General features: G+C 48.9%; 1 pseudogene; it reads right to left on the bottom strand.

Moving 5' to 3' along the window:
• Positions 1-20,428: 20,428 nt before the first annotated feature.
• On the bottom strand, positions 20,429-22,312 carry LOC109768638 (uncharacterized; annotated as a pseudogene).
• Positions 22,313-22,541: the final 229 nt, after the last annotated feature.

Raw genomic sequence — 22,541 nt, 5'->3', positions numbered from 1 at the left:
GATTGATCTTGATGATATGAGTATTACAAGAGTTGATCTACCACGAGATTGTAGAGGCTAAACCCTAGAAGCTAGCCTATGGTATGATTGTTGTTGTCCTACGGACTAACCCCTCCGGTTTATATAGACACTGGAGGGGGCTAGGGTTACACAGAGTCGGTTACAAGGGATGAGATCTACATATCCGTATTGCCAAGCTTGCCTTCCACGCCAAGGAGAGTCCCATCCGGACACGGGACGAAGTCTTCAATCTTGTATCTTCATAGTCCAACAGTCCGGCCAAAGGATATAGTCCGGCTATCCGAGGACCCCCTAATCCAGGACTCCCTCAGTAGCCCCTGAACCAGGCTTCAATGACGATGAGTCCGGCGCGCAGATTGTCTTCGGCATTGCAAGGCGGGTTCCTCCTCCGAGTACTCCATTGAAGATTTTGAACAAGGATAGTGTCCGGCTCTGCGAAACAAATTCCACATACCACCGTAGAGAGAATAATATTCCCACAAATCTAATCTGCTGACGCATTTTGCCTTATGACATCACACCACGGCCCGGTCATTATTCGAACCGTTTTTCACAACCAGCCGCTGCACATATCGCGAGGCGGTTTCCTTGGCACGTCTTGTCGAAGCAGAGATCGTGTCCCCTTATCACGGGATTCTCATCAATACGGGTGAGGGTAACCCAACCGCGCCATCAATTACAGCGCTTGGGGAATAAGCGATTTTACCAGGTGAGTGGGGAGGCGCATCGCCTCTTCCGCCCTTATAAAGGGACAAGGATTCACTCTTTTCACCCACGCCTTCTTCCTCCTTGCTCATCCACTCTTGCGCACTCGAGCTCTAGCGCCCAAGTTCACGTTTTCCTCCTCAAACCACTCCAAGCATGTCTGGAGCGGGAGGCAAGTGGATGGTCTCCTCCGTCACGGAGGAGAACATCACAAAGCTACGGGGAGCCGGATATCTAGCCGCAGATATCGCACACTGGCTTCCAGATGTGGGGCAGATCATCCCTACGCCACAGCCCCATGAGAGGGTAGTTTTCCTTACCCACTTCGTCCGCGGACTGGGATTTCCCCTCCACCCGTTTGTCCGCGGGCTCATGTTCTACTACGGGCTGGATTTCCACGATCTGGCCCCCCAATTTCATCCTCAACATCTCGGCGTTTATCGTCGTGTGCGAGGCCTTCCTCCGCATCAGGCCCCACTTCGGCCTATGGCTGAAGACTTCCAATGTTAAACCGAAGGTGGTGGTCAGTCAGCAAGCAGAGTGCGGAGGCGCCATGGTGGGCAAAATGCCTAATGTCACCTGGCTCGAAGGCTCCTATGTGGAGACCATAAAAGGGTGGAAATCGGGGTGGTTCTACATCACCGAGCCGCGCGACACCAACTGGGCGGCGGTCCCCGAATTCCGATCCGGAATCCCCACGTGGCTCACCTCCTGGAAAGAGAAGGGCCTGTCCTGGGGTTCCCCGGTAGAGCTGACCGGACTCCAGAAATGCATCAGAAACATGATGAGCAAGAAAATGAAGCTCGTCAACGTGGTCCAGGTCATGCTCTTCCGCCGGATCCTCCCGTGTCAACGACGGGCATTCAATTTGTGGGAGTTCGACCCGGCCGAGCACCAGACACTGCGAGAGCTCTTCGGCACGACGCACAAGGATTTCTGGAAGTTGCTGTTCAAGGGCGCCAAGGTACCTCCTCCCCTTACCGAGGACCGCGGACTTAGCGCAAAGCGTCCTGCCAATCCGGTGAGTTTTTCATATCTCATAGGATGTTTATTTTCCCCAGTTTAATCATGTGCGGGATCTAAGTCTCCATGCTATTTAACAGGACTGGGTAGAGACAGCGGAGCAGATCGATTGCCCAGCCCCCCGCCTGAAGATCCTGCAGATGCTCTCCTAACGGAGATGCTGGTTCCGGCGACTTACGAGGTGCCGATAAAGAAGGCCAAGAAGAAGGCCACGGGGACCCGAAAGGGTCTCCGGTGCAGGGTTATATCGGACTCATCGTCCGAAAACTCCGAGGCGCACTCCTCCCACGAAAATGAGGAGGAGGAAGAGGAAAGTTCTCCCCCCCAGCCGGGGGGACAAGAAAAGGAAGGACGCCCCAACCGGGGAGACCGAGGGTCCAAGAAGGGAAGGACCCTCCTCGCGGACTGCTCCACGACGCCCGCCTACAGCGACGACGAGTGGTTTCCCAGGGACAAGCCCCTGGCGAAGTCGTAAGTATCCGGATTCCATAGTAATTCATGGTATGTTTTATTGCACTGCTTCTCATCATGCCGGACATGATTATGTAGTCCATCCCGAGCCCATATCGACGTATCTTCGTCAGATGGTTCTTTGGACCCGTCGGATATGAATAGCGATTCACTTCCAGCCGCCTCCACCCCTCGCCCTACGAACAACGTCGAGGTGTTGTCTCAAAGGACATCGAGCCAAGGGGAGGTACTCCTGGAGGCGCCTCAAGGCGACGTTCCGGACCCTGGGCGCAAGGGGAGCAAGACTCCCATGGGCTCCGAATTCGGCCCCCAGCCGAACACTGCGCCGGAACCTCGAGTGGTTCCGGACTCTGTCAGGCGACCCCCCGTTAAGAGGGGCAAGCCGCCTGTGCCAGTGGCCTCTGTCCATCCAGAGGCATCGGACAACTTGCTGGAAGCGCTTCGCGGCACTTCCATTGACGAAGAACACCGCACTATCATGAGTGCAGTGGTCAAGAAGGTTCAGTCTGCCAAGAGCGGACTGACTGAAGCCTGTGCGAGCCTCCTAACAGGCTTTGAGGTAAGTGACCAGATTATAAGAGAATGTTACCTCATAGACACTAGCCCCTGATACTCTGTTCGGCGTTTGCGAAGAAAGGCCGAATAGAGGATCAAATAATAACCGCAGGAGTCTAATCGAAATATGTCTATGTGCATATGCAGGCTTCACTGCTAGCCGCTGCCGCACGTACTGCGGAGGTCGCCGCACTGAAGCGGGACCTTGAGCGGTCTAAGGAAGAGCTCGGCCTTGCCAAAAGGCAGCTCGAAGAGAACAAAGGTAAGTTATACCCCGTCTGTATGTTGATAAGAAAAAACAAGGGTGATTGCTTAGATCATAGGATCGTCATGAATTTTACCAGGGGCCACGACCGAAGTGGCGACCCTGAAGAAGGCGCTGACCGAGGCTGAGGACAACGCGGCCAAGGAGCGCATTGAGCGGGAAAAACAAGAGGCCCGGGTGGGCGAGGTGCAGCAAGAGCTCCAGGCTCTCGTCAAGAAACACGAGTCCTTGGAGCTTGACTCTAAGACGCGAGAGTCCGAGCTTGCTAAGACCCTCGAAAGCGCACAACATGCCAAGGCCGAAGCCCAAAAGGCCCTCCAGGAAATTGAGGCTTTTAAGAAGATAACGGCGGGTAAGGCATTCATTATGCAAAGCAAGCATGTGAAAGAAAATTTCCTTTTACTTACCCGAGTTCAGAGCTCTCCAGGAGCGTTCGCAGATCTGCCCCGCAGTGTGTCAGATGCCGCGGAGTTCTACCGGGCCGAGGAGGGGAGCTCGACGGAGAAGTTGTTCTGGTCTCAGTATACTGGGACCGAACATCCCATGCCATAGAGCGACCAGCTGAAGCAACTTGTCGAGCTCCACAAGGCAGCCGAACAGGCCATGAAGGGTCTTATAGTCCGGATGTGGCCTGGCGATCCCCTGCCCGATAGCTACTTTGGCCTAGTGACGCGGCTTGTGAATGCCTGCCCATGGCTTGAAGTCATAAAGCGGCCCGTCTGCATCGAGGGCGCGCGCAGGGCTTTTGCCCGAGCAAAGGTGCACTGGGCGAAGCGGGACGCCGAGAAGCTGGTGAAGGAGGGGCCGCCAGAAGGCAAGGAGCATCGCCACCCCGAGATGTATTATAACAGTGTCCTGAAGGGTTCTCGCCTTGTGGCGGAGGAATGTACTAAGGATGTAATATTCGAATGAATGTACTCATGCGATCCTGTAATATGAAACGAGTTCATTTGTGCTATGCAACGCTTGTGAATTTAAAATATTACCTTCTGTGCGGCCGTTTATAAAATCAGAGAGTTGGCCAGTCGTCGGCTTCTGCTCCCATGTAACTAGTACTGAGGTGTTCGGGATAAACCTGAGCACTCTTTATCCCAATTTTGGGTCCTTCGAGGGAGGTGTTCAGCACAACGACCAGGCAATCGGACTATAAGGCTTTATCACTCTCACTTAGCCATAGAAGTCTACAATTTTAAATTTTGGCGAAGCCCCTAGTATTCAGAAGGCCGAATTTGGGGCGCTATATACGCCTAAGTCGGGCAAGGCCGACTCCTCGCCCGAAGCGGAAAAAGTTTTTAAGGACTTGAGACCTCTCGAACAGCGACCAGCTCTCGCCTTATCATGACTGTCAGTTTTCGGCTTTCTCTACTGAGGTGCTCGTCCGGAAGAACCGGGACACAATCGCAGTAGTTCTCCCAGCGCTACCTTAGCCGATATTGCGGAACGTAAGGTACCAAAACATGGGAACCGGGCAAACCCAACTATTGACCCAAGATATGATTCGGAGCTGATGCATATAATGCTATAAGTTCAGGGTGCCGCACTGTCGAAAGTGTTCGGACTTCTCACGCCGTATTATGGGGTATACTGAAGCCCCTGGCGTACTGGTCATACCAGAATGTACGGGTGCAAGTTGTCGTAAATAAACAGACAAGAAAAAAGAAGGGTAATGTAATAATAGACTAATGCTATGCATTGTTATTTAAATAATACGTCGAAGCGTACTGATACAAGTAGTGCAATAAGCAAAAAATAGGACTATTTGACATGTCCTATCCAAGGATAAGTTGCGTATGGGTATTAAAAAAATGGGTACTTCGATTGTTATTAGAGACCACCTGGGGATTCCCTTGTACGTCTTAGCTTCTTGCGTCCTTGGTTGTTCCTTCCCGTAATGTGTCCCGCAATCAGACTGCCAGAAAGGGCTTCCAGAGAGTAAGGTCCTGAAAGAGAGGAAATGATAAAGGTATACAGCCCCTGGGGCGGTTGAGCCGCATTGTGGGACGTGCCCTAGTCGTGCCCCCGCCTATGCCCATGGTATTTTTTATGCGTAATTATGTACGCGCGACACAGATTTCGTCGCTTGACTGGGACTAGGACGGGGGCCGAATTGCTAGGCAAGCTCTGAACATGCCAGGCGATCCTGTTGCAGGTTACTCCGGACTCGCTTGAAGGTGTCCGGGGGCTTTATCGCCGAATTAGCGGATTGCCTTGAAAGGCTGCTTTGTGCCTCAGCTGCGAGGGCCGCAGTGTGCTCCTCCATGCGGAGCGAGCGTTCTGTGTTTCCATTGACTGTTATAACCCCACGAGTCCTGGCATTTTGAGCTTGAGGTATGCATAATGCGGTACCACATTGAATCTCGCAAATGCGGTTCGCCCGAGCTGTGCGTGATAGCCACTGCGGAACGGGACGATATCGAAGATTAACTCCTCGCTTCGAAAGTTATCCGGAGATCCCAGGACCACTTCCAGTGTGATTGAGCCCGTGCAATGATCCTCCACACCTGGGATGACACCTTTAAAGGTGGTTTTAGTGGGTTTGATCCTCGAGGGGTCTATACCCATTTTGCGCACTGTATCCTGATAGAGCAGGTTTAGGCCGCTGCCGCCGTCCATAAGGACTCGAGTGAGGTGAAATCCATCGATGATGGGGTCAAGGACCAGTGCGGCAGATCCGCCATGACGGATACTAGTGGGGTGGTCCCTGCGATCGAAGGTGATCGGACAAGAGGACCATGGGTTGAACTTTGGGGCGACTGGCTCCATCGCATAGACGTCCCTTAATGCACGTTTCCGTTCCCTTGGGAATGTGGGTTGCGTATATCATGTTCACCATTTTCACTTGTGGAGGGAACCTCTTCTGTCCTCCTGTGTTCGGCGGCCGGGGCTCCTCCTCCTCGTCGCTATGCAGCCCCTTGTCCCTGTTTTCGGCATTCAACTTGCCGGCCTGCTTGAACACCCAGCATTCTCTGTTGGTGTGATTGGCTGGTTTATCAGGGGTGCCGTGAATTTGACACGAGCGATCGAGTATGCGGTCCATACTGGATGGGCCAGGATTGCTTCTTTTGAACGGTTTCTTCCGCTGACCGGATTTAGAGCCGCTGAATCCGGCATTGACTGCCGTGTCCTCGGCGTTGTCGCCGTTGTTGCGGCGCTTGTGTCTGTTACGACGCGGTCTGCCGTTAGTATCCTTTGTATCTGAAGTGCCATGACTTCTTGATGTGTTGTTGCTGCGAGCCAGCCAGCTATCTTCGCCCGCGTAAAAGAGGGCCATGAGTGTCGTGAGGGCTGCCATAGACTTCGGCTTCTCCTGGCCGAGGTGCCGGGCGAGCCACTCGTCACGGATGTTATTCTTAAATGCCGCTAAGGCCTCTGCATCCGGACAGTCGACAATTTAGTTTTTCTTAGTTAGGAACCGGGTCCAGAATTGCCTGGCCGATTCCCCTGGCTGCTGAGTTATATGGCTCAAGTCATCAGCATCCGGTGGTCGCACATAAGTGCCCTGGAAGTTGTCAAGGAATGCATCTTCCAAATCCTCCCAACTGCCAACGGAGTCTGCTGGCAAGCTATTCAGCCAATGCCGAGCTGGTCCTTTGAGTTTTAGTGGGAGGTACTTGATGGCATGTAAATCATCACCGCGAGCCATGTGGATGTGGAGGAGGAAATCCTCGATCCATACCGCGGGGTCTGTTGTACCATCATATGATTCAATATTTACGGGTTTAAAACCCTCTGGGAATTCGTGATCCATTACTTCATCAGTGAAGCATAGGGGGTGTGCGGCGCCTCTGTGTCGGGCTATATCACGACGCAGTTCATATGAGTCTTGTCTGCTGTATTCGGCCTGGCCAGATTTGCTTTTAGTGTATCCGGCGTGACGGTCATCGTCCCGCGTTGGTGCGCGCCCCCATGATCCGTAGATCGATCTTGCATGTTTTGCCTTGTTTTCCAATACATCCCGCAGGTCCTGCGTGTTGCCCCGGGCCTTGGTATTTTTGTTTGAGTGGCGGCGGGGTGCGGGCTGGACTTCGGGCTGATATGCCTCTCTGTCTCGGCCACGAGGTGGCCGATCTGCCGCATCATACACTGGTGGTGTATGTTTTAATGCTTCCTCCTCGAGTCGAGGTAGCAACCTGCACTTTGGGTAACTCTTGGTTGGGCGCTCGAGTTCGTATTCCTCGGCTGCCAGGACTTCAGTCCATCTATCCACTAGCAGATCTTGATCAGGTCGAAGCTGTTGTTGCTTTTTTTCCAGGCTGTTTGCTGTGGCTATAAGCCGGTGCTTGAAGCGTTCCTGCTCGACGGGATCCTCAGGCACGACAAATTCTTCGTCGCCGAGGCTCACTTCGTCTTCGGAGAGAGGCATGTAATTATTATCCTCTGATTCTCCGTTTGCTGCCTGTTCCGGAGGGCTAGCTTGTTCATCCTCCCGCTCGAGGTTTGGCTGGAGGGGATTATCGTCGTCTTCGGCACTATTCGGAGCGTTATTGTCTCTTGTGCCGGTATCGCTGCTTTTACTGTGGCGAGACTTAGAGCGGCGCCGCTGACGTCGGTGCTTGGGTTGCTTCCTGGAGGGATTATCCTCCGTTGTTTTGTCGCCATCCCCTTCTTTGGGGGTGTCCACCATGTATATGTCATACGATGAGGTGGCCGTCCAGCGCCCTATGGGCGGTGGTTCTTGTTCGTCTCCTGCATCGTCGTCCATACCGTCGATGTCTTCGGAGCCGAAGTCGAGCATGTCGGTTAAATCGTCGACAGTGGCTACTAAGTGGGTGGTGGGTGGGGCGCGAATTTCTTTGTCGTCCGCATCCCATTCTAGCCGGACATAGTTCGGCCAAGGGTCTCCCGACAGAGAGAGAGACTTCAACGAGTTTAGTACGTCGCCAAAAGGCGAGTGCTGAAAGATATCCGCGGAGGTAAACTCCATGATCGGTGCCCAATTAGATTTGATGGGCACGGACACAAGCGGCTCGGAGTCCGTGGCCGGGGACGAATCCAACGGTTCGGCAACACGGGTCTCGTAGGAGGTAAGGTCAGTATTCGGCGCTATCGCCACTGAGTGTGCGGCCTCCGTGGCGGGGTCCATTCACCCGTCCACAGAGGGAGCAATTTGTTCCGGATTGAGGGCCGGAGTAGTTGCAGGTGTGATCTCCTGAACACAGTCCAACGGCAGAGCTAAATCATGCTCGTCGTGATTGTGCGGCGCACCTGACATGGCCTCAAATCCGTCGAAGATCAAGTCTCCGCGGATGTCGGCAGTATAGTTCAAGTTTCCAAACCTGACCTGATGGCCAGGGGCGTAGCTATCGATCTGCTCCAGATGGCCAAGCGAGTTAGCCCGCGGTACGAAGCCACCGAATACGAAGATCTGTCCAGCGAGGAAAACCTCACCCTGGATCGCATCATTGCCAATGATCTAAGGAGCCATCAAGCCTTACGGTGACGGCACAGTGGAACTCTCAATTAAAGCACCAGTGTCGGTGTCAAAACCGGCGGATCTCGGGTTGGGGTCCCGAACTGTGCGTCTAAGGCGGATGGTAACAGGAGGCGAGGGACACAATGTTTACCCAGGATCGGGCCCTCTCGATGGAGGTAATACCCTACTTCCTGCTTGATTGATCTTGATGATATGAGTATTACAAGAGTTGATCTACCACGAGATCCTAGAGGTTAAACCCTAGAAGCTAGCCTATGGTATGATTGTTGTTGTCCTCCGGACTAACCCCTCCGGTTTATATAGACACCGGAGGGGGCTAGGGTTACACAGAGTCGGTTACAAGGGAGGAGATCTACATATCTGTATTGCCAAGCTTGCCTTCCACGCCGAGGAGAGTCCCATCCGGACACGGGACGAAGTCTTCAATCTTGTATCTTCATAGTCCAATAGTCCGACCAAAGGATATAGTCCGGCTATCCGAGGACCCCCTAATCCAGGACTCCCTCAGGGGACAGCTGTTGGATCCTTGGAGGTGCGCCGCGCCCTGGGCTGAAGGCAGACGGGTCTGGGTACCCCCGGTCCCATGGGCCAAACAGTAGCCCTCGGGCCCGCGGCGCGCCCGCCTCCACCCTTTATGGAGGGGGGGGGGACGAAACGACGCGGGCCCTAACCGCCTGATGGAGCGGGGGACGCCCCCACTTCTCCCACGATGCCTCGACAACCGCCCGGGCTGACATAAATCCTGCCTGCACACGACGCGAGGCCATCATTGCCTTTCTTGTCCCGCATGTGCCTCCTTTCGCCTTCCTTCTCGCGCGCGACTCCTGGCGAGCCAACCCCAGCTGCAGCGTCTCTCTCGATCCCTGCTTGCAATCCCGCGACACGCGCCCGCCGGCAAGAAAGGGACGGTGACGACTTCGGCCTTCAGCTCGCCCACCGTCGGGGGGGGGGGGCACTCCTGCGTTCCTCCATCGTCGACGCGGAGGACATGGATCCGGTGCTCCCGCTGGTGGCCGGCGACCGGAATGAAGGGCAGGTGACCAGTATCTGGCCGGGCTCGCAAGCGCGGAGCGGCTTGGTGGCGTCCGTCTACCCCTTCTTCCTCCACATCGTTTATGTCGGGTTGGTCCCGCTGTTCTCGGAATTATTCTACGCTATCCTTTCCCATTATCGGATCCAAGCCCTTCATCTCCAACCCAACTCCATCCTCCTTCTAGCCGTGTTTGCCTTCTACTGTGAGGCCTTCGTGGACATGAGACACTCGGTAGCACTCTTCCGGCACTATTTTAGCCTGCGGTTCACAGCCGCGGATCAACGCTCCACATGCGTCTCCTTCCTGGCCATCAAGGCGATGGAGGATGGCATCATTCACTTGAAGGCCGGGAAGAAGGTGGAAGGATACCGGCACCGCTGGGTCTTCATGTACGCATGCCGGACCAACCCACTCCTGATGATCCCGACGGACCCAGCCGAACAAAACCCCGGGTGGGGGCACGAGAAGCTCACCGACCCCAGGATGGAGCCGGTCTAAGCGGATTGCCGCGCATCGGGCCGCGAAGTTGTCGGGACCGATGGTCCTCAAGGAGTACATTCGGAGGCGCATTGCACCACTCCAGCATCACTCACGGCCCATGTGGGAGCCAGCACGAAAGACACTCATGAGGCTGTGTGCCGGCGCCCTGAAGCTTGAGGAGTTGGACGGGGCCCTGGCAGCCCTGCTTGCTGGTTCCGCCGAGGACCCCCTGAGGAGGCGCTCCCCCTATACTCTATCAGGAGAGGGCGGAGCTGGTTGCGGTGATGCCTCTTTTTGACCGGTGAGGGCTCGTGCCTGCAGGCCATGTTGGGCCTCACGAGAACCCCCTCACGGTGGTGCTGGACTCCCGCGGCAGCGATAGCGTGGAGGACTCAGAGAGGGCTACGGAGGACACCGTCGACCAGGCGCCCCCGCGCTCCTGCGCTCGCTCATTTGTGACCTTGGGGATGATGACGTCGATAGTGTGCAGCCCGCGGCAGTGCCCCCTCAGTCTTTCAGGGCAATTGACGGGGGCGGGTCCAGGACCTCGGCGCCAGGGCAGCCGAGTCCGCAGTAGCCGGGACCCTCCGGAGGGTGGGTGCCCCTAGACCCCTAAGGATGGTGACAGGACGACTGAGCTCACCGGTGACCATCCCGAGGGCCTAGATGACAGGGTCGGGGCGAAGCTCGAAGATGGCGGCGGCGCGCTACGGGCCGCAGAGAGGAAGAGGAAATGGGCTGCCAGAGACGAGTAAGTTCATGTGGTCGCTTCCGCCTTGTGCTTGTACCCCCTTGGCGAGTCCGGACTGATCCCCATTTGCGCAGGCGGGACAAGAACAACTCGAAGAAGAAGAGGAAGAAAGCGGGGGTGAAAGCAGCCCTAGTCCGAAGAGGGGGTCGACGCCTGCCGGGAACCCCGAGGGGCGTGTGGAGGCCACCCGCCGCCCCATCACCGAGGCGGGGCGGCGGCGCGTTGAAGAGAGGTCGCCGCGAGCGGGCATGATTTCCGAGGCCACGGCGAGCCAGCCCCTGGTGCCCCCTACCGGAGCGAGGGTGTGCCGCCCGCTGGGTCCGCTGCTGAAGGAGAGGCGACGGCAGGGGAAGCCGTAAGTTATAAGTTAATATTATTTTAGATTGACCTAAGTTAGAAGTTTGTCACTTCGTTAGACTCATTTATTTATGTCGACATGCCTCTGCCTCTGTATTCCAACCTACATTGCAAATTAACTGCAAACCGCATAAAAGGAAATATTTGCAGTTACATATCTCAAATTCAGTTCAGATCAATATTATTACTAGCGGGACAAATGTGCTTCCGCATGCAAACACCATGTACTATCACAAGCTGTTCCATTTTTCATGTGAATTATTGAATTTGTGCAGTTTGAGCCGTCTGAATACTAATTCACTGTCATGTTTGCACAGACAGATTGGACGGAGCCGTAGCCAGAGCAGCGTTCCCATCCTATCCTCGGGGCTCCATGTTTTTTGTGTGATTCCGGCGGCAGACAGCATGGACTTGGGCGCTGATGCCATCGTCTTGTCTTGCCTACAGGACGAGACAGTATAACTAATCGATGGTTGACGAACTCACTTGTCGATCGATGCTCATGACTTGTGTCCGCAGGTGTTGTTCCTTTGATGAGCTCTAGCCGTATCTAGATTTAGAACTTGGTCGGTGTAGTGTGCGGTCGTGTTCTGTCTTCAGTTTTTTTCCTGTCTTTAGTTAGGTGGGATTGTATTGATCGATGCATGGGGCAGGAAGAAAGGTATAGGTTCATATAGACTAGGTGTTGGGGCGCGCCTATGGCGCGCCTCTTGAGGGGGAGCTGGGCGGTGCCTGGTAGTAGTCGACCCTTTAACACTCTTTTCTATTCTAATTAGCGTGTGGGGTGATTGCTTTAATTAAGAAATTGAGAATAGCAGCAGAAATATATATACAGAGAAGCCCCATTATGGATCTGAACATGAACCATGTGACTGAGAGCGGTGCAGTTTACATAAGCAATGACATAGGTTTAGCATCTTCAAAAGCATGCGATAAGAGGGCCCAAAAGCAAACCACGGGTTCATCACGGGATAGAGCATAATTAGGAGTACTTAGTGCTAGATTATATTGACACAGGGGTTGCGGTGTCTTCGATGGTGCATTAGGGGCGGTGCACGGTGAGAACCAAGCAGCGCTTTGAAGTGATCCTGAAACGAAAAGCGTAGATGTCTCCTTCGCGAATGTTGGCACCCGAGCCCGTCCGCCTCCTCCCCCCCCCCCCCCCCCCCACTCTCTCCGGCATCACCATGGTTCCGCGGAAGATCACGACGTACGCTATGCTGACGCCAGAGCGCCCAAGGCAGATCCCGGAGGAGCGAGGAGCGCCGCCTGCATCGCTGCTGAGCTGCCTCCAGACTCGCCGGAGCCGAAGGAGGAGGAGGAGCAGCAGCCAGACGAGGAGGAGGAGGAGGAGGAGAAGGAGGAGGAGGAGGCCAGACGAGGAGGAGGAGGAGGAGAAGGAGGAGGAGGAGCTACCGGAGCCGATGGAGGTGGCAGATCCGGAGGAGGAGGCGGAGCAGCCTGCCAAACACATTAACCTACGCAGAAGGATCGTCCGCTCAGCCTGTCCACGTAAGAAGGCGCTCGGCCTGTCCGCGTAATCACCCTGGCACTGTGCGTCCTGGCAGTGGCGAGTTACACTGACATAGACAACAGCGATCGAGCTCTGATTGGTTCGTTGTTGTGAGTTTCCATCGGTCATGCGATCTGACTCTCCGTCGCTGCAGGTGGGCCGTGAGGTTTGGCTGGGCCATATGTTAGGGAGCAAGAAAAGAGGAGAAAAACACGCAACCACCCTCTTCTTCCTCGCTCTTGCCGCACCGCTCCACCGCTCCCCTTCCCCCCTTTTGTGTGAAACCCTAGCGATGGCGGCGGCTGATTGATGGAGGTACTGACGGCGGCCTCAAGCAATGACACGAGGAGCTTTAGCCACCAAGTAAAATATGCAAGAAAATTAGATCGACACATTTTATGATTAACAGGAAAGCAACATTCACTAGTAGAAAAAGGGGCTTTTGTCCCGGTTGGTAAGGCCCTTTAGTCCCGGTTTTTGAACCGGGACTAAAGGGTCGTTACTAATGCCTCTCCCCTTTAGTCCCGGTTGGTAACACCAACCGGGACTAAAGAAAATTTTATGATTTTTTTTGAATTTTTTTTTATTTTCAAATTTCTGAATTATTTTAACCTCTAATTTCTAATCATCACCCCTCATTACTGCTCAATTTATCCTCTAATCTCTAATAACCCCTCATCATTCCAAATCATCTAACTTCCCGAACGGTCACCCATCCTCCCACTCCCCAGCCTGAGCACGCTTAACTTCCGGGTTCTATTCTCCCTCGTTTCCAAGTCTGCACTTGTTGTTTTCCTGACAATAGTAAGATGTCAATCCTATTAACCCTCAGGAATTTTGCTTGAGCATGAAGTGACACATTTCACTGTTTGAGTTTGAAACTATTGTTTAAAAAAAATTATTTAGTAACACTAATGTTTCTTGAATAATTAGTTTGACCATTGTTTGACCACAGTTTGACCAGATTTGACCAAAATTCAAAATAACTGAAATAATTATTTAGTAACACTAATATTCTAGAATAATTAGTTTGACCATTGTTTGACCACAGTTTGAAATTTTTTCGATTTTTTCCACTCTAGATCTTAAAAGCCCCATAACTTTTGTTCTGTTAGGTTTTTGAGGATTTTGAAAATGTTTAATGGGGTTCCCCACTTAAATTCGGATGTAACTTTTCGAGTAGATGATTTTTCATATAAAAAACTTTTTCATCCGAGTTTGTATGCAAAAGTTATGCCCATTTTACAAATTCCAGAGAGATTTTGCAAATAAAGTCGAAATTCATATTTGTTAATTTTCCCAACAACTAGACCACATATCACATGGGAAACTAATTTTATTTTATTTTTTAAAAATTTCCATCATTTTCTTTTGTTTTTTCTAAAATTGAAAAGGCGGTGGGGGGGGGGGGGGTAGAGTTTGAAAATGGGACCTTTAGTACCGGTTCGTGCCATGAACCGGTACTAATGCCTCAAAGCCCATTAGTACCGGTTGGTGGTACCAACCGGGACTAAAGGTCACCAACCGGGACTAATGGACATCGCACCCTTTAGTCCCGGTTCGTGGCACCAACCGGGACTAATGCCTTAGCCGCACGAACCGGGACGAATGCTCACATTAGTCCCGGTTCGTGACTGAACCGGGACTAATGTGAATACTGCCCTGTGACCAAAGCCCTGTTTTCTACTAGTGATTGGTTGGGACAAAATGAAATACGCACAACTCCAATTATGTACCATAAGTTTAAGGGAAACAATAGAATTTAGGAAATCCTAAATGGTCTAAAAATCAGTAGCAATTTTTTGGATACCAAGAAAAAGAATAGTTACGAACCTACTAATCCTTCCGTTTTTCTGAATGTAAGTTTTTCAGCAATCAACATCCATTCCTAATCTAGTGTTTGCTCAAAGAAAGTAGGGAAGCAACCTACCTTCAAGTAGGTGCACCAGATCCGTTGTGCCCATAGAACAAAAAGAATCTCATCGGCTAGACGGCATACAGAAACTTTGCGCATGCTACCATAGCCTGATTGCAACATCAGATGACATGTGATCTCATGGTCAGGCTGATTACTTTTCAGAGCGACATGCATAAAACAAAAACAAAAACAGGAACACATAATTTGTGACCTAAAAAATCATATAGTCTTAAGAAATTTTTGACGATTTACTCCACAATCAAACACCAATATGGCATGTCATCAGAACTCCTATCCCAAAGTTTTAATACACTTGACAGATCAATATAGTAGAAAACAAAATTCGCACTATATTGATCATCCAAGGTGGAGAGTGAAAAAAAATACATGGACACTAAAAACTGAAGCGCTGTTAGTTTCCTCCAGCAAGAGTGAGAAAGCTTTTGGTGCGCCACCTGAGTCAGTTCTTCTGCGGTGGCAGGTAGGTGAGCGCTATTTTCTATTGCTTTTGTTGTCGATGCCAGCATGTAGATGTCACACTTGCACACCCAGATGATACAGGTTGACATTGAATTAGCTCACACCAAATTCAGGTCTGAATCTTGTATGTGAAGAACATAACCTACTGCCAGAACATAAGCAATCGATAATCTAATTATATAACTTAGTCTAAGATTATAAGAGTGATGGAGCTGTGATGTTATTGTTGGCATAATTTCAGTGTACATGAACATTTTGTACATGCTTTCGTAGCTAAATCTGCAGTTGAAGGACTTGGTTGAAGACCAATATCCTACAGTACTGCAAACTTCATAATTTCAAAAATGCAAGTGCACGCAAATAGAAAACATGGCATGACAACAAAGTTCTTTGTCCAACCCTTGTTCTGGCTTATTATGATCCTCCTGGAAGTCAAGGAACTCTAAATAGCAAACATGAGCACACAAAGCAAAGGCCATACACTTGAAGATTCTCGTTGAAAGATATGATCCAATTTGGGAACCACACATGTAGCATTTAAACGACATGCATAACATCAACCCCTGAAATAAGATGACAGGCTGAGCAATGAAAATCTCTTGCATTAGTAAATAGGATAATCTGCACACTCACAAATGATATATGACGACATCACAATTTATGTACACAATATGTTCATCTGGAGCAAGTAAATTAGGCACATAAATGCTACTCCCTCCGTTCCATAATATAATATCGTTTTGTAAGCTGTTTTAGCTTGTAAAACGATCTTAGATTATCAGACAGAGGGGGTACATCAGAATTCGTAATTTACAAATGGCCATGCAAACATAGTTATAGCAAGCATAAATTAGCCACAAAGTAAACTACTACCATGTTTAAAAGCTTGAACTCATCATTGGGCTTCACAAGAATAGAGGCAATTTCAATCACCCATGAATCAGTCAAAAGTGCCTTCCGTAGAGAAAAAAACATATTGTTTTCTTGGGGTCAAGAACTTCTGTACCATTAAAACTTAGCATTTGACTTAGCTACAAGATACATTTGATTTAACAACAAACTACATTCAATCAAATGTAAACACAAGCTGACCTGATGTGTGCTTTGTTTTCTGGAGAAAGTACAAAAATGCAAGCTGTCAAAAATATGAACCTCGACACTGGAACGATTACTAATTAATCATGGATACAATGTTCATTTATATTCGAATCTCAAAACAATTAATTCCTGAAATCTAAACATATTTCAATTAAATTGATATTTAATCCACGCCCACGCACCACCCCTTCCTCCCAAATGATACAAAATATGCGACCAAGATATAAGCACTGAGGGAGTGGGAGGGGTATGTACCTGAAGTGGCAGGTGCGGGAGGCGGTGGTTGTTCACAGCGGCAAGGCTCAGCGATAAGGGAGAAGACGACGATGATCAGGAGCGTGCACATGACACCGTGCACCGCTAGTCGACAAGACCGTTGTCTTCGATATCTCATGGACATCACTATGTTGTCACTGCCCAATGCTGACTGTCACTTCCCTAAGGTTGTCCATGGACCTCCTCCCAGAGGTCGTTCTCCAGGAATCTGAAGATCCGCCTGAATGGTGGCCGCTTGGTGATGTTGGTGCTAGTGAAAGTGTCATGTCTGTCAAGATTTGTAAAGAATGCACGCAAGAAATCAAGGTCAGGTACAACTAATAGGACCAGTAAACACAAATGAGGGCAGCAAATCGGTATATATGGCGGTGTACACGAAAAACATTACACATGTGACCAAAGAAATCGATAGCATATGCTTGCATGAATAACTGAAGGAGCAGAGAGATTACATTTCAGCCAAATAAAGGATTAAGGCACTGGTGCAGAAATCAACCACATATTTCAGCGCGGTCATACCAAGAAACCAAAATTGAATACAACTCTATGGATAAAACATCTATCACCGGACAAAACTCTAACATCTACATATGCACCTCACCTAAAAGTGGAAATATCATTTCTTTCATAGCATTAAGAATGTCTTGTGAACACAACTTTGCAAGTTTAATATAGCCAATAGGTCGTCATAATATATTTCAAGTATGTATAATATAAGTTGAGTCATCTATTTTGGAACGGAGAAAGTACAAAACAAGCTCCAGGCATATATAATATAAGTTGAGAAAACCAAAAAAAAGAAACAATCAAAGATATATGCGTATTAACCATGAGTAATATCCAAAAGATGGTTAAGATCCCTATGCAGCTGCATTATGAAACAAACATGCATCAGTACTTACCTAATGTCATAACTTGTCAACAAATACAAACTCAGACTCAACTGGAATGTCTTTGGCAATGAGGCGCATACAGTAGCTGAACCATGGCCATATTTTTTGGTATAGACCCATTCCAGAGCATGTACATGCACAAGTCTGAGCTAAACCACATATATGATCCAGCATAGATACATGATGACTCTCCAAGAATATCAACTTCAGAGAAAATATAAAGCATGGGAGAGTTGAAGGTGTACAGTTGAGACCAGACTAGTCCATCTTCCTTTAATTTCTGTGAGGGTTCCATATTTTAAGGGAATGGCACATGTTTTATTAGGTAAAAAATGGGTAGCCAGGACCAGTATAATCAAGAAAAATAACAATCAATACATTAGCAATTTGCTGGTACTTAAAGGCCAAACATGAGTATGGCATATGACATACATATAGGGAAATAACATGGTGTCATAAGGAAAGGAGGCAGGGAGGCCATACCATGTCAGAAAAATGGTTGGAAGAGATATAATCAAGAAGCCTCATACAAGCAACAATGATAGATAACCATCTTGTGCAGGAGGAGATCATGAAGAAGAAGACACCAAGATCTTCATCATATTTTTTCACTCCAGGCTGCAAGTAGCATCAAGTAAGTCTGAAAGATAAGTTATCATAAAGAGCTTGCTGCCAGGTAGCATAGATAGCGACAATGAATCGCCTCACACAAGACAATCGACTAAGGAATAAGTTTCATTCGCTTTGACAACGGGCACCAAAATTATCCAATGAAGTAAACTAAACATTGTAGTTCCAAATCAATTACCGTTTCATCTGAAAAGGAGCTCAGCCCCGACAAACTGTTGGTGATTGGAGATACTACATAGAAAAACATCACACCAGAGATAAACATAATAACTTACCTCGATAAGACAGATTGTGTATTATAGTGAAGTGAAGATGAAATGCCTAAGCAATTATCTAGTAGGGCTGACAATTACGTGGCGAAAAAATATGTGCTACTTCAGATAGAAGTAAACATGTGATGGTTCTGATAGAAGTGCAAAGGCCTGTTAGGCAACTGAGATTAAACATTTTCAATTATAATTTACATCAAATTCCGTCCGAAATTCTTTGAAAGCTTCTACTCCCTTCGTCCCGAAATGTAAGACGTTTTTTGATACTATGGTAGTGTCAAGAAACATCTTACATTTTGGGACGGAGGGAGTATCATATGGTAAACAAAATAAAATATAATCAGATCTATGTTTACAGCAGGCTCATGACATCAGGATATAGGTAGCTGCATAGATCCATGAACCACTTAATCATAAGTTCAGGCATGGTATGCTACATAAGTATTCTTCAAGGTACACTTTATAGTTTGTACCATCTAAAACATAAAATAAATATTCAGCAAGATATAGTTAAGTCACATATGAAATACTCCAGTACAAAGAGACTACATGGAGAAGGAAATTAACAAAGCTACAACTTGCATGGACATACTAACAAATTGATAAATGTAGTGAACCAGGATGTTTGATAAATAAAATCAAGCGGCCATGTTCTACTCAACAAGCTATACAGCAATATTGTCAGTTCTATCATCACACTGATTACACGATAGATGCATTGTTCTAAGAAAAAGGTATCCAGAAGTGAAAAACTAATTACATATTTTTTTCAATTAAAATAACCAATATAGTACTAATGGCATAAGTTGCATTACCTGCCTCATTGTAGAGCTAGAAGAAATTTGTAGCCATTGATTATAGGAATTAAAATAGTCACCTTCAGGTGCCGTGCCGATTTTCTAAGAGAACCAGCTCATCAAAAAGAAGGCGAATTGATTTCAATATCTTATAAAATTGTGAAAGGATAACTCTGCAATTCATCAAGTTCTATATGAATCATACATTAATAACTGTGCAATGATATGTACTTCAAAAGCATAAATAGAGTGTACACACAAACTGAAATGGCAATTCCATTTCATTCTAATATCAACACATCAAAAGTGATAGGTTCGTAATGTCGAAAACACATCAAAAGTGGACAGTTGATAGCTGAAAGAAATAACAAATGATATTTTAGAAGATCAATAGTAGTTTAAATATTATGACTGAAAGCAACCAATTTGAGATATATAGGAAGAAGGATGTTCTCCGTGCTCTTCTTCTACAGGACCATCCATCAAATTGGAAGTTTGAAACTCATCAAAGAATCGGCACATGGAGCTGAAAACAAAATAAAATAGAGCTGACCGGACGAACGTTTCATTCAGCAGATGGACATCACCACACCAGACAAATGATCAAATCTTCCTTGCACTCTCTACTCTAAGACTGCTATTTGGTAAGTGCAAGCTTTTTCCTATGGAAGTATGGATGCTTTCTTATAATTGTCTATAGAACCTTAGCAGCTGGTGTTTTCAACGGACCGACCACCATAATGAAGGAGAGAAACAGGGAGAACCAGAACAAAAAACCGAGACGCCAATTGAGATGGATAGGGCTCATAGAGAGGGTCTTCTCATTGCCGCATCATCGACATTCGCTGGAGTCGCCCACGCATACTCTTCGACGGCCCCGACCTCCTCTTGTGGTTGCCGTCAGCCGTCGCCTCATTCACCCCTTCTATTTTGTGGCTTCAGCCCTGAACACAAACAGAAGATTCAGCTAGTGATACTCTAGATCTAATAATAGGTGCAACAAAAAAGTGAACTTGGCATACGTCCATGCTCAATAGATGAAACGCGACAGAAAGATAAACTGGAGTTGTGACTATTACCACCAACAAATGAAGTGCCATTACAATATTCTCCTATGAGCAATGTAGAAGGAAATGATGATGTGGAGTACAATACATAGACATGACATATTATTTTAGATCAGACAAAAGAGGAAACATAAAAAAAGTCAAAGAGAACTGTAATGTTCAGTCCTTGCTGCAGTTTAAATAACCTGAACTAATCAATCTTTTTAATGGCTGCAATCAACCACTATTGCCATAGTAAATCGAGACTAATTTTTTTACATACATTGAGATAAATGTAGACAGGAGAAAAATGATATGGGAGCCAAGCTCACAACTTACCAATCCTAAACCTCCAAAATTAGCATGAGAACCACACAAAACAAAGCATCATGATCATGAAAATAGTGAGGAATTCATACATCATAGACGCGGTTGAAGCATAACTCAACCTGCCGATCAAAACAGAGGAAAGGAGAATGAAAAATCAGGAAGGTGCGAGATGGCTGGGATCGAAGACGGAGTAGTAGCACCAAACCTAGCAGAGAACATTCACCGATGTGGCTCGAGCTCCTCCTAGGGTCGCTGCAAAACACATGGGGATGGAGGGCGGGGAGAAGACGGAGCTGCGCGAGCCACCGCAAACAAAGAATATGAGGCGAATTGGATAGGAACGAGGCGTGGAGCAGTGGTGGCGGCACTGACCTGAGCACAGGGAAGGCGGTGGAGGAAGGAGAGAGCGGGCGGTTGCGCGCGGATCTGGAGCTGCCTCTTCATCCGCACTACCCCGCATCTCTGCATCTCGCCACCTCGACCTAGGGCCTCTATCGGCACCTCGATGTCATCCCTTCCTTGGTCTATAAAGCTGAATTGCATGAAAGTTGAATCTATGGATGTCCTAACCTCTATCTGGAAGTTAGATTGGTTGATTGATTGGTTAAGTATTATTCACAAAAAGAAGAAAAGTGTACCTGTGTTGCCAAACGAGTTCGAACAACATCCAACGGGTAAGTTACAGATGCAGCTGTCACTCCCGCTAGACCACCACCAAGTAAACGTACGACACTAACATAATTTGGGTCATCCAGGCCAGGCACCATTCCGAGAAGCTGCAACCGTTATTCAAAACTCATCAAACTATAACAAAAAGCATAAAGTCATGAACAATCTTACAAGTTAACATACTGAAACTTAGTGCTGACCTTTTTGTATCGCTCATAAGAATAGAAGCTCATGGCGGAATAAGGTAATCGATGTACAATGGTGACAAGATTGCCTTTCCAAAATGCCCCAAACAATCCGCGAAGCCTCGTGCCATATACTACACTTCCTTAGAGCTGCAGCATCTGAATGCATACCTGCCACCTGTCGGATCAGTATGTCACAAGCTCGTATAACAAACTTCATCATCAACATATGGGTTACGTGACCCAAAAATAATGTTGTTGGGTTCATATTCAAGAACAATTTCAAGAGATTGCAATTTTGTAGCTACGAACAGCGTATAATACAGAAAATTCACAGCCAAGGCTGAACTTCGGATGATGATTGGACACTATATAAGCAGAGTGTTGTAAATGAACAGCAATAAGTAGTTCATAACTGTCAACCAGGGATATACAGTTTGGAGCAATCAGTTAAAAGCGAGGAAAGAATCTATATATCGCATTCAGGGAACTAAGTTAATAGTATCAGCATCAAATTTCCTTTGAAAAGCCTACGTGTGAAGCCAGAAGCACACCGGCAACCCGAGAAAGAAGGAAATTCTTCCTTCACGCTCAGATAACCCCATTAATTGCTACAATCCCGACGTTTTCCTCATGCTTTTCGCCCCTAAATTCCTTGGATGTCAGGGCACGCGGAATCCCACACATTCAAAGGGGGGTTCCTTTCTCGTCAAATCATGTCCTGGACACAGAATCTCGCAAAATCGAAAGGACAGCTCTAATTAGTCCTCGCCGGAGATTCGTGTGGTCTGAAATCCCCCCTCGAGGCACAAATTCGCAGCTGCGGAAGCAAGATGCTACCCTCCCCTGTCCCCTCCGAGCTCCCAACCCGTCCATGCACACAAGAACATGGGAGAAAGGAGGGGGTGTGGGGGAAGCCTTTTTTACCTGGAAGAGGATGGTGAGGCGGGCGAGGGGCGTGGTGCAGGTCTTGCTGACGACGCCCACGAAGCCTCCGGCGGCGAGGTGCGCGGCGGTGCCGATGTGGCGCTGCTCCTGCTCCTGGCGGGGGGAGGCCGAGACGGCGCCGCAGCCGTCGAGGGCCACGCCGCCCACCCGCGCCTCGTTCTGCATCGGCGGGTTCGGCGGGGAGGGTGGGACGGGTGGGGATTGCGGCTAAGCTTGGGTCGCTCGCGGGGGTGGTGCGGTGTGGATGGCGGACGGACGCGTGCCAGGCAGAATAGCACGCCTTGACGCCAAGACGAGAAGGTTTGAACAAGAGCAGGTTTCAGGAGGGCGCCTTCTCTGATGGCCATAGATGGCGGAGCAAGGATGGTAGCGGCGGCTGTGGCGGCGCCGGCAG

Source organism: Aegilops tauschii, chromosome 2 (assembly GCF_002575655.3).
Source record: "Aegilops tauschii subsp. strangulata cultivar AL8/78 chromosome 2, Aet v6.0, whole genome shotgun sequence".
Classification (NCBI taxonomy): domain Eukaryota; kingdom Viridiplantae; phylum Streptophyta; class Magnoliopsida; order Poales; family Poaceae; genus Aegilops; species Aegilops tauschii.
Note: the sequence above shows the minus strand (reverse complement) of the source record. Positions and strands in the feature narration are given on the sequence as shown.